This window comes from Salvelinus fontinalis, chromosome 35 (genome assembly GCF_029448725.1).
Source record: "Salvelinus fontinalis isolate EN_2023a chromosome 35, ASM2944872v1, whole genome shotgun sequence".
In the NCBI taxonomy this organism is placed as follows: domain Eukaryota; kingdom Metazoa; phylum Chordata; class Actinopteri; order Salmoniformes; family Salmonidae; genus Salvelinus; species Salvelinus fontinalis.
Window position 1 is genome coordinate 4,656,862 of NC_074699.1, and position 12,769 is coordinate 4,669,630.

Below are 12,769 nucleotides of genomic sequence, written 5' to 3' on the forward strand. Positions count from 1 at the left end.
GACAAAGGAGAAGTCTTCCGCTTGAGTGGTCACTTTCAGGATCCTAATGATGGGGACGGGATGGGACAGGTCACACACACACATACACTTGGGGAGGGGACACCAGAAAGGAGGCTGGCTAGGATGAGCTAGAACACAATGCATAAGGCACTATCCTGAATGAATCCAAAAACGGTTTAGCAGTGACCCAATCCAGTTTTGTGACCCACCAAGTCAATGTGGTCTCAGGGTAATCATTATTCTGTTTGTAAATCTGTGACACTCCATGTAGTATAATATATTATGTTAGGTAACATTATGAATGGAATAGCTGATATACAATATCATACGAATTATAGGACAAATAGTATCATAAATCTTACCCGTTCGTACAATAGCATACGAATTGGATTATGTAATTTATAATACAATCTTGGAGGATGTATAGTATTCCCCGTGCACCGAAGACGTGGATGTCGATTAAGGCATCCACCCGCACCTATCTGATTCAGAGGGGTTGGGTTAAATACGGAAGACACATTTCAGTTAGACAACTGACTAGGTATCCCCCTTTCCCTATTATACGCCCATCTCTGAGACTAGGTTGCTTGTTGCGCCATAACAAAAGGAGGATTATGGGGAGGATTTATGTTGGTGGAACTAACAACTAAAGGTTATGTTAATTTACGTAAAAGTTTAGGGGAACTAAAACGACAATGTCAGGGAAATTTACATAGCAGGTTAGCGGAATTGGCTTAAGTTTAGAATAAAGGTAAAATGCTACGGCTGTCCCCGGTGGAAACTCGCAACTATTGGATCGCTAGACAGATTACGATGCCCCAATCTCCTCAACCAATTAAGAATGACCAAATATTACTCCAAAATGTGTTCCAACAGACCATTTGGGTAACACAATCTACCCACACCCTTTTGGCCCAAATTAAAAATCCGCCCTCTCGTGGGACTCAACATTGCACTTTCAGGGACCCATAACAATACATGGCATGTGGCAGGCCAGCTGAGCAACCACATGAAGTCACCTGAATAACAAAAAATTATTGCATAAGAATCTCACCACCATTTTAGATTTGTACCATTGGGCAGTATAGAATAGACCCGTCAACTCCACACACAATAAACCCTTAGAGACTAGTAAACAAGGTCTGAGTTTCAATAGCAGGTTAAGTGGCTGATAAGTTTGAATCAAACCATAAAGCTGATAAGGCATGGGTGGAGTGATCAGATTTGTTTCCAGTGTATTCAAGAACCATAATCTCAGCCTACATTACAGAGACAAATCAAAACAATTACAGTGGGACAAGTGGTGTGGTGTTATACAGAGTCAACCAGGAAGTCAACAAACATTTACCCTTGGCCAAAGAAAGTGAGTGAGAACGGGTGTGTGAAAGAGACAGTTGAAAGAGAGAATGTGCTAAAGTATGAGAATGTGCAAACGTGTGTGTGTGTGTGTGTGTGTGTGTGTGTGTGTGTGTATATCTACGTGCGAGAGATCTCAGGTGTGTGAGTTGGTCTCATTTTAAGTAGCTCAGAGACCCCCTGGCTTAAAGAACCCCCTGCAGAGGAAGTTGACGCCCCTATTTCAACGTAATTTCTTGTCAGAGAAGAAAATGCACGTTCGCTTCCACTACACTGTATTCAAAAGATTAGCCAGCTGGTTCTGGAGCTGCATTTGTAATAAGCATTGAAATCACTGGCCTATCTCCAAAGTCATAGCATCTTCCATAAATTGCGGCCACGTATCCGCCATAACAAATAGTTTGAAAGAATAAGATGAAGTTCCGGTAATATGGATAACTATTGGCTGATATGAGTTTTTCTACATTGTAATGGACATGGTGCAACGATGGTAGGTAGGCTGCTGGCAGGCTTTGGCTGCGGTAGAGCAAAGCCAAGTCAGCCTGTGCTCAAGTTTCTCACAGGGGGAAGTGAACTGACAGGCTACAATGACTTTGCTCATGATCATACACGCCGCAAATGACATGCTGGATGCATTTGCTGTTTGTGTTTCAGACTATTTTGTGCCCAATAGAAATTAATAGTAAACAATGTAGTGTCATTTTGGAGTCACTATTACTGTAAAAAAAGAATAGAATGTGTTTCTAAACAGTTTCTAAAATGTGGATGCTATCATGATTACGGATAGTCCTGAATGAACCATGAATAATGATGAGTGAGAAAGTTAGACGCAAATATAGAATACCCCCCAGATATGCAAATGCATCCAACAAGCTTGATGTAATCATTGCGTGCTCGGAATATGGGACCAAATAATACATTGTGACTACTTTAATACACAAGTGAATTCCCAATACTTTTGGTCCCCTAAAATGGGGGGGGGGGGGGGGGGGGGGGGGGGGGCGGGGGGGACTATGTACAAAAAGTTCTGTAATATCTAAACGGTTCACCCGATATGAATGAACATACCCTCAAATTAAAGCTGACAGTCTGCACTTTAACCTCGTAGTCACTCTTTAATTTCAAATCCAACGTACAGAGCCGAAAACAAAAAAAATGTCACCGTCCCAATGCTTTTGGAGCTCACTGTATATAATTTATAATAAAAATATATACAGACTAGCTAAAGCAAAGGTGAACATTTTCAAATTATACCATGGTTTATGATCATTTTCTGATAAAAATTGTGCAAAAGCATACGTTTGTACCTCCAGGCAACCAGGTGGACACAAGGCTGTTTGGCTCATCTCAGTTGCGAAGAGGAATAACTCTGTAGCCGTTTGTGATTAATACACAATACCATGCTGGTGGGTGGGAACGTTCAAATAAAACCCAGCCCTGAAATAAAAAGTAGGCTAAAAATGATCTGTATGTCATATCAGAGGAAAAGACACCGCATTCACACAGATTTGTCACTTCAAAATCACAAATGTATCATACTTAGACTAAAACGGACTTTTTGACATCGTCTTTCAGCTTGAAAAAGTGGATTTCTACTGGTGTGGCCGTTTAAGCTGCTTACAGGAGAAATGTGCCCCACTTTACTTTAGGGCTTTAGGTAAAGGATTTAACTCAGTCACCCAACACACAGATGTGGTATTAGAGAATGGACGTTAGTATGATTACTTGTGAGTGTTCATTTTTGAGCAAAAAAATATATAAATCTACTTTAACAATGAAAAGGCCTCTTCTAAATACAATAAAATATCCATGTGACATTGTTACTTACAAGGATATACCATGACATTACAAATTCTTAATATAATAAAACAAACTTTTGGAAGTAGTTTTTACGACATGCACCCCATAAAAATGACCGGCAGCCTTCACACCTGTCAGTAGCTTGTTATTGTCGGCCAATCAAAGCAGCGCTACAGTCAAAGGCTCAATGTGTAGCAAGTGAACTAATACAATGTAAAACGGAATTATACAATAGCAGAGTTAAATGAGAAGGAGTAGGCTACAACGAGCAACCAACAGTAAAATCCCTGAATGGGGTTGGTGAGAAGGCTTCTAGCTTGCAATTGGCCTTGGTAGCTCGCTAGCTTCTCTAGGCTACTCCAAATCAAGACGGGCACTGGTATATGGCATGAGAAATAACTAATGTGGCTGCTACAAGTTAGCTGGTCTTGGCTGTAGCTGAGTTGGCTACTGCATCTCGCTCTCTTCCTCCCGTCCGCTCCCAGCTCCCCCACGACCTGCTCCAGGAATAGCGCGGCATGGTCTCCCTCGCGTAGCAGTGCTCAGGTTAAAAACTGCTAAAAAAATATATATCTGGATATCCGAAAACATGTATTGATAATATTCTAATAATGACATTATTTCAAACGCCCATCCATCCTTAGTCTGAGTCAGGGCGAGTGAAAGAAAGGAAGTGGGGGTGAGAAGGAATTAGAGAGCGAGAGAGAAAAAGACGGGCTGTGTTCAGTCAGCAGCCTGTCGCTACATATGGGACACATGTTCCTTCCTCTCATGGCTGTTCACATGCCAAAACGACTCCCACTCGAACAAAACTGCCGATTAACACATACAGTCCAGACTTAACTGCATATACTGTAGGTCTACACTATGAGCTCATGGCCAAAGGACTCTTTATGTGAACAACAGCAGCACTGAGTGGCACACGGAACGTATCATCTCCACAGTTTGTCAACTCTTCAGGGCATCTACCACGGTACAGTCAGACTCACAAGGTTCTCACAAACTCTCTCTCTGACTGACTGACACACACAGGGCTGAGTGCTGAGAGAGGGACCTTGGGCTGTTGGGACAGCTGCTTCAGATATGCAAACAGAGACCTGCTAAAAACCAAACACGGGGATGAGAGTGGTCGTAGACCTTCACCTCTGACCCACGAGGGGTGTGTGTGTTCGAGATGCGCGGGTCAGCTGTTTGTTTACCCGCAATTGCTAATATCCCTCTGCAACGTGATGAAGTGAAAATATGAGGCCCGCAACCGACCCCAACCCACAAATATAGAAAATGCGCATTTGAATGTGTTTTCCCTTAAATTATTGAATAATTACTTACATTAAATTGGATATTTAAGCCTATTGAACAGTACGTGACGATGTAAGCTCTACCGCTCTCTCGTCACGTTCAACCACCGTTCTCCATTCCCCTTGTGTGCCAAGTAGCCTACAAACATTTCAATTTCTATTAGACCTACTGCTGTTGCATTAAATTTATGAGTGCACCATTCATTTGTGGTACCAGCGGTAACAAACTCAAGGACAATTTCATTTGTTTATAAAAGAATGTGCATTATTTTATAATGTTCATGCATTGTAGTCTCATGTTGCCATACCTCAAATAATTGTCATGCCTCCCTTGGAGGTCTGAAGAATTTTGTATTGCAAACACGATTGGAATGGACCCCTGGTAAGATTTTGGAGAGGACCATCCTCCTCAGTGAAATTTCATTTAAAAAAAAGTGGAAGTTATCCTTTTTAGATAAAACTATACTAAATATATTCATATGTCACCAAATAATTGATTAAAATAGAAAGAAAATTGTATTTTAACAAATAGGGCTAAGGCCATATTAAGGCAAGATCAGCTCAAATAAGCAAAGAGAAACAACAAGTCCATCATTACTTTAAGACATGAAGGTCAGTCAATCCGGAACATTTCAAGAACTTTGAAAGTTTCTTCAAGAGCAGTCACAAAAACCATCAAGCGCTATGATGAAACTAGCTCTCATGAGGACTGCCACAGGAAAGGAAGACCCAGAGTTACCTCTGCTGCAGAGGATAAGTTCATTAGAGTTACCAGCCTCAGAAATTGCATCCAAAATAAATTCTTCAGAGTTCAAGTAACAGACACATCAACGTGAAATGTTCAGAGGAGACCTCGTGAATCAAGCTTTCAAGGTCAAATTGCTGCAAAGAAACCACTATTAAAGGACACCAATAATAAGAAGAGACTTGCTTGGGCCAAGAAACACGAGTAATGGACATTAAACTGGTGGAAATCTGTCCTTTGGTCTGATGAGTTCAAATGTGAGATTTTTGGTGGCAAAATACACCATCCCATCTGGTTTGCGCTTAGTGGGACTGTCATTTGTTTTTCAACAGGACATTGACCCAACACTTATCCAGGCTGTGTAAGGGCTATTGGACCAAGGAGAGTGATGGAGTGCTGCATCAGATGACCTGGCCTCCACACTCACCCGACCTCAACCCATTTGAGATGGTTTGGGATGAGTTGGATTGCAGAGTCAAGGAAAAGCAGCCAACAAGTGCTCAGCATGTGGAAACTCCTTCAAGACTGTTGGAAAAGCATTCCAGGTGAAGCTGGTTGAGTGTGCAAAACTGTAATCAAGACAAAAGGGTGGCTACTTTAAAGAATCTCTAAATATATTTTGATTTGTTTAACACTTTTTTGGTTACTACATGATTCCATGTGTTATTTCATAGTTGTAATGTCTTCACTAGTATTCTACAATGTAGACAATAGAAAAAATAAAGTAAAAAAACCCTGGAATGAGTAGGTGTGTCCAAACTTGACTGGTACAGATAAAAACATTTTTTTTACTCAAACCACCCGCTGGCTGGATTGGATCCGCAGGCAGTTCGTTTAACACCCGATATGGTGTAATGTGCTAGCCCACTGTGCGCACACTTAAAATAACCTAGTCATCTTCTAAAATGTGTCTTTTAGCCATTAACATGCAAATGAAGCTAGGCAGTAATCCGCTGTGGGCAACTTGGCATGAACATTTCCTAATACACACCTACCCCTCTCTCATACACCGTTTAATTGGGCCATATTAGCTACAGCTGAACTGAGGCTCTGCTGTCTTTTCCACATCTTCTCTTGTTCAGAATCTAATCTGATTTAAAAGTTGTGTTGAAATGACCATGAGACTAATGGTCCACCGTGTAACATTTACATTAGTTACAGAAAGAGCGTGATCTTTGTGTGGGAGCAAGACAGTAGGATAAAGTTGTCCGTTTCCCTAGATGAGGGGTGTCAAACTAATTTGCACACAGGGGCCGCAGTCGGTCTTCGATGAGGTCCGGTTGGCCGCATTGAAAATTGGTTGCATTTCCTCACCTTCAAAATGTTTTTTTTTTTTTTTTTAATAGTCCTTTATCCATCGTTCTTTGAATGTCCGATGCTTCCTGACTGTCTAGCTTTAATATCTGTGAATAATAGCAAGCTAGACAGTAAAATATAATATATATACCCCCGTGGTCAGTTTTGTGATTCACCCCGTAACGAATTTGGGGAAGATAAGCTGATCCTAGATCTGTGCCAAAGGTTAACTTCTACCCTGAGCATGCCATGTAGGCTAACCAACATCAGTGCCAAGAGACTGTAGTCCATCTGTGTGACAGACACAGCAGCAAACAGCACCACCTACTGGTTATCTGGTAATGTTCACATTCAACAATAACCTGCTTCCAATCAGAGCCGTTATATAATGCCTGAATGCATGGAGAAGTCACAACATGCCATCCACTCCCTAACCTCATCATGGGTCCACTCCCTAACCTCATCATCTCCACTACTGCAGCCAGACAAGTCAAACCATCCAGGACTTATTTAACAAACAGCCTACAATAGAGCACCAAACCAGAGACTGACTATGTGATCCAAACAAACACTATACCCATGCACAAGCTCATACACATTTGCGCAAACACAGACATGGCATGTTTAGGAACAGATTTCCCCATAGTGTTTTTGGCAAATATTTACAGAATACATTGTCTAATGTGTAGCTAGTAGCTGTGCGCACACACACACACACACACACACACACGGTTGGAGCTACATAATCACTCTGCATAACATGTAATTTTCCACCAGTAGTCTCTTATTCTCTTTCCAGCCTGTGACTCACCCAGCCCACCACCCGGAAACCACACTGACTGTGTGTGTGTGTGTGTGTGTCTACTCTGTCTCTACACCCCACACTTGTGTCTTGTCCAACCTTGCTTGGGACCATGATTGAGAGGGGGGGGGGGGGGGCAGAATTGTCTCCATCTCCACGAGAGTCCCTCATATGAACTGTCTAAGCAGTTCCCACAATAACAGTCCGCACAGGTACAGAGCCCTAGCAGACAGCTCTGACCTTCATCTCCCCTTACATCAACACGAAATTGAGTTCAAGTGGTCTCATTTTTCTCAGCTATGCAGGTCCGACAGAGAGGGGTAGGGTCAGTTCGTTCTACTCGTGACTCCTGCCTCTGGAATGCCATGCCAGTGAGGACGCGAGGAGAGGTACTGTAGGGAACATGCAGAACAAAACGGAATGTCCCTGTACTGTCTGTGGGTGTGTGCTCTAGCAGTATGTACGTTACAAACACAGTCCCCTCTGGTGCAGTAAACACTGCGAGTGCTTTTAAAAACAGTGGTCCTGTTAAAATAAGTCACCCCCACATTGACTGGGACATAAAATGTTCTAACAATAAGAGGGATGTTACCCACACTTAGTTATTCCTGAAGCAGGACTTATAACAAATGAACAGGCTCTCCATTACCCAGCTTGTTGAAAATCTTCTCCAAAGTCAAATCAAGATCACTGTCCCATGACACAGGTCTGTATTTTTTTTTTACTTTTCTAACTTGGCAGGAAAGTAGGATAACTCATAAATCAACTTCTATTTTTAGATCATACATCCGTTCATTGGCACGGTTTGTAAAGCCGGCGAGACACACCCTGAGAACAACCACCTCACGTAACTGCCTCCATGTGTTCCTCCTCTCTCCAAGGGCTCCTGCTCAGGATGCTCGTGTACAAAAATGGAAACCAGACCATGCAATTCAAACTGACACGCTGGCTTTAAATATGTACCCAAGCCAAGGTGAAATCTCATGTTTTTTTCTCTCGCTATCCCTTGACTTTTTCCGCATTTTGTTACATCACAGCCTTTCTAAATTCTAAATTCTAAAATTGATTAAGTAAATACAAATCCTCAGCAATCTACACACAATAGCCCATAATGACAACGAACAGGTTTAGAAATGTTTGCTAATTTATATAAAAAAATAAAAAAAACAGGCATTGCTCATGTGTGATTCTAGTAATAATATGGAAAAATGTATCGAATCAAACGTTATTTGTCACATGCGCCAAATACAACAGGTGTAGACCTTACAGTGAAATGCATACTTACAAGCCCTTAACCAACAATGCAGTTTTCAGAAAAATATCTACAAAAACAATAAATAAAGTAACAAATAATTAAAGACCAGCAGTAAAGTTACAATAGCGAGGCTATATACAGGTGGTACCGGTACAGGGTCAACGTGCGAGGGCACAGGTTATTCGAGGTCATTCAGGTAATAAACTCAGCAAAAAAAGAAACGGCCCTTCTTCAGGACCCTGTCTTTCAAAGATAATTTGTAAAAATCCAAATATCTTCACAGATCTTCATTGTAAAGGGTTTAAACACTGTTTCCCATGCGTGTTTAATGAACCATAAACAATTAATGAACATGCACATGTGGAATAGTCGTTAAGACACTAACAGCTTACAGGCGGTAGGCAATTAAGGTCACAGTTATGAAAACTTAGGACACTAAAGTGGCCTTTCTACTGACTCTGAAAAACACCAAAAGAAAGATGCCCAGGGTCCCTGCACAATCTCTCCACCAGTGCTCAGACTGTCTGCAATAGGCTGAGAGAGGCTGGACTGAGGGCTTGTAGGCCTGTTGTAAGGCAGGTCCTCACCGGCAACAACATCGCCTATGGGCACACACCCACCGTCGCTAGATTAGACAGGACTGGCAAAAAGTGCTCTTCACTGACGAGTCAGTTTTGTCTCACCAGGGGTGATGGTCAGATTCGCGTTTATCGTCGAAGGAATGAATATTACACTGAGGCCTGTACTCTGGAGCGGGATCGATTTGGAGGTGGAGGGTCCGTCATGGTCTGGGGCGGTATGTCACAGCATCATCGGACTGAGCTTGTTGTCATTGCAGGCAATCTCAACGCTGTGCATTCTCCTCCCTCATGTGGTACCCTTCCTGCAGGCTCATCCTGACATGACCCTCCAGCATGACAATGCCACCAGCCATACTGCTCGTTCTGTGCGTGATTTCCTGCAAGACAGGAATGTCAGTGTTCTGCCATGGCCAGGGAAGAGCCTGGATCTCAATCCCATTGAGCACATCTGGGACCTGTTGGATCGGAGGGTGAGGGCCATTCCCCCCAGAAATGTCCAGGAACTTGCAGGTGCCTTGGTGGAAGAGTGGGGGACTTAATGTAGTTGGTGGCCACACCAGATACTGACTGTTACTTTTGACCCCCCCCCTCTTTGTTCAGGGACACATTATTCAATTTCTATTAGTCACGTCTGTGGAACTTGTTCAGTTTGTCTCATTTGTTGAACATTGTTATGTTCATACAGATATTTACACATGTTAAGTTTGCTGAAAATAAACACAGTTGACAGTGAGAGGACGTTTATTTTTTGCTGAGCATACATACATACATACATACATACATACATACATACATACATACGTCGGCGCACACACACACACACACACACACACACACACACACCACACAAACACCCCTTTCACGGTCGCACAGGTCAACATTGAAATAAAAACGCTGATTAAATGTATTTTTTGACATGCATGGAAACGGCTGAGTGGTGTGAACCACAGCTGTTTTCAGTGAATTGGATGTGCTCTGTTGCCATTTTCTGTAAGCACCGAAAACAAAAACAGAGCAATTTGATAATGTGGCTTTGAGCTGCAATGTCAGTGTTGGGCGCCTCGCCAAGTAGGCTAATATCCATAGTCAATATCACTAATTGAGCCGTACGACCACGCTGCCACATCAATATGCAACTCGCGGTTTGACATTATTGTTAATACAATCCAACATTATTTTGACAAGGTAACTACAACTTACTTTGTAAACGCGTATGCAAATGTTAAACAATTTAATACAAATGGGGAAATGGAAAGCAAACGTGCAAAAGTAAAATAGTGCAACTCTTACCACTCGGTCCAACACGTGAAACCTCCCGTTGTTATTCCCGAGATTACCAAATAAATCAAACTCACATCAATAGTCTCAATCAAAAAGCGGTTGGACTGTGTTGCTCAGTGCAAATCATTTCGTAGCCTATCTAGAATTCAGAGGCGCAAATATTTCCGTGGATAAGTTTTTTTGTTGCCGCGGCCGAAAGTCAAGTCTCCTCGCGACTTGGAGTGGATTCACCAGCTGACTGCACTTCAGAGACCAGACATAGTGCCGCGTTAAAAAATACGCGGAATTGGAAATCTCTGACATCATTACGTTCAAGACAACTATTGTACTCGGGAAAAAACGAGCTCAGACAGGGATTTTTTTTTTTTTTTACGGGCTTCCATTTCGGACAGTTGGGCATCTATCTGAGCTTCCACTTTCCCAATGTCCGACGTCATGATTTACCCTCGGTTATTTTCGAGTTCCCAGTTTTATTGAAAGCACCAAAAGAGAGAGACTTTTGACAGATGTTTCTCTCGTTGTATTGTTGCTTGACCTCTGACCAATATCACGCTCAACTCTTTGGAGTAAATATCTTAACGTTATACTCGTTTATCCAAGAAAATACTTGATAAGGTTAATGCAATTACAGTATATTCGCAATAACCTAACATAGCAGGCGTAAAATAAACACCTGAAACTACATCCCCTACATACTGGTCATGACGGGAAAAAATGGGGGGGGAAACGGCAATCTTCTGCACTGTTTAACCAATCCAGTAAATGTGGAGGCAGAGTTAAGGCGGAGTATCGCCTTGTTAACGTCCAAAAGCAGAAGTCATGTCACAGGCTCTCTTTCCATTTCCCATGAAAACCGGAACATCCGGTTGATAGGGACTCGTTATTGGGGACATGAGCAGAACTCTGGAAGGGGAAAATGGAGTCCCTAGAGAAAGCAAGTACAAGATGGGTGTCTGGGATGGAGCGGCAGTATTACCATAAGGAGACGTGTACTTGAAAAATGGAGAAGGAATGGAGGGAAAAAAGAGAGGGAGAAGAGGTGTAAGAGGGTGAGCTTGAGGCAGATAAAAATGGTGTAAAAAAGGGAGATGGTTTGTCAAAGAAGAATGGTAGAACGTGTAAGCAGAGGGAGCTGAAGACAGGAGGAGAAATGGAAGTGAATGAGGGTGAAGTATCAGAGGTGGTAGGTGCAGTGCAGTTATCGGAGACCAAGGTATGCACCGATGATCAGGATAAAGAAGAGTCTGTGACAGTAGGAGTGACGTTTATGGAAAAAGTGGACTCTTGCCCTTTGGCTGATCCATGTGTGGTTTTACGGTGGGTGAAAAAAGAGTTGGGTCATGTGGAATCGGTGAGGGTAACTAGAAGTGGTCTAGTGATAATTGTTTGTGTTTCTGTTGGGCAGAGGGAGAATGCGCTCGAAGCAAAACGAATGGGGGCAATAAAAGTGAATCGTTTCGTTTTCAAGAGAAGGGCACTAATGAAAGGAGTGATAACTGGGGTAGCAGTAAATATAAACGTTGACCAGCTGAGGGCAAAGATTCCCGGTGTATATGATACTCGTCGTTTGATGCGACGCAGACAGGGTGGCGAGAGTGGATAAACAGAAGGGTCATTGTCTGTTCTTTTGAGTTTTAAAGTTGAGTCTTTGCCTGGCAGTGAAATATAGGATATATAAGGTATCCTGTACGAGCGTATGTGCCGTAGACATTAAGATGTTACAGGTGTCAAGCTTATGGGCATGTGGCAGCAGTGTGTAGGAGGGAGGGTCCAAGGTCTGGGAAATGTGCAGAAGGGCATGTGACAAAGGAATGTGTAGTATTGGGGAAAGTAGTGGTATGTGTTAATTGTAGGGGTGCCCATTGAGCTGGGGATTAGAAATGTCCCGTGCGAGAGAGGTAGGTTGAGGTTTCCAGGGTTAGAGTAGCAGAAGTTGTCATATGCTGAGGCAGTGAAGAAAGTTGAGGAAGATGGGTTAAGGGGGAGGAGTGGTGAGAGTAGTAGAGATATACCAGTACAGAGGGATAGGCCAAACAGTGAAATACGTTTCAGTAAGATTGGATTTATAGTAATGGTTATTAATAATTGTACTGTAGGGATGGATCGGAAGTCACAGAAAGTTGAGGTTGTGGTGGCAGCTGCAGAGAGGTATTTGGGTGTGCGAGACTTGACATCAGAAGAGTTACAGGGTGTGTTAAGTGGTGATCTCCTATCCTTTCAGGATGATGGCATGAAATAGGAATAAATACATTTAATTAGTGGAGTAGGGTGGTGTTCATTTTATGTTATGTAATTTAGAAATTAGTGAGTATATAGTGTTAGATTATTTATTTAGTACATTTTTCTTTTTCAAGT

The 12,769-nt window shown here is 42.4% G+C and overlaps 1 protein-coding gene across 1 annotated transcript in view; it reads right to left on the reverse strand.

The window, feature by feature from the left end:
* LOC129834274 (kinesin-like protein KIFC3) overlaps nucleotides 1-10,810 on the reverse strand; it is a 53,889-nt gene extending 43,079 nt beyond the window's left edge. The window contains exon 1 of the mRNA XM_055899122.1: nucleotides 10,424-10,810. The gene's annotated coding sequence lies outside the window, so the exon portion shown is untranslated. The remainder of the gene's footprint in view (nucleotides 1-10,423) is intronic.
* Between the last annotated feature and the right edge of the window lie 1,959 nt (nucleotides 10,811-12,769).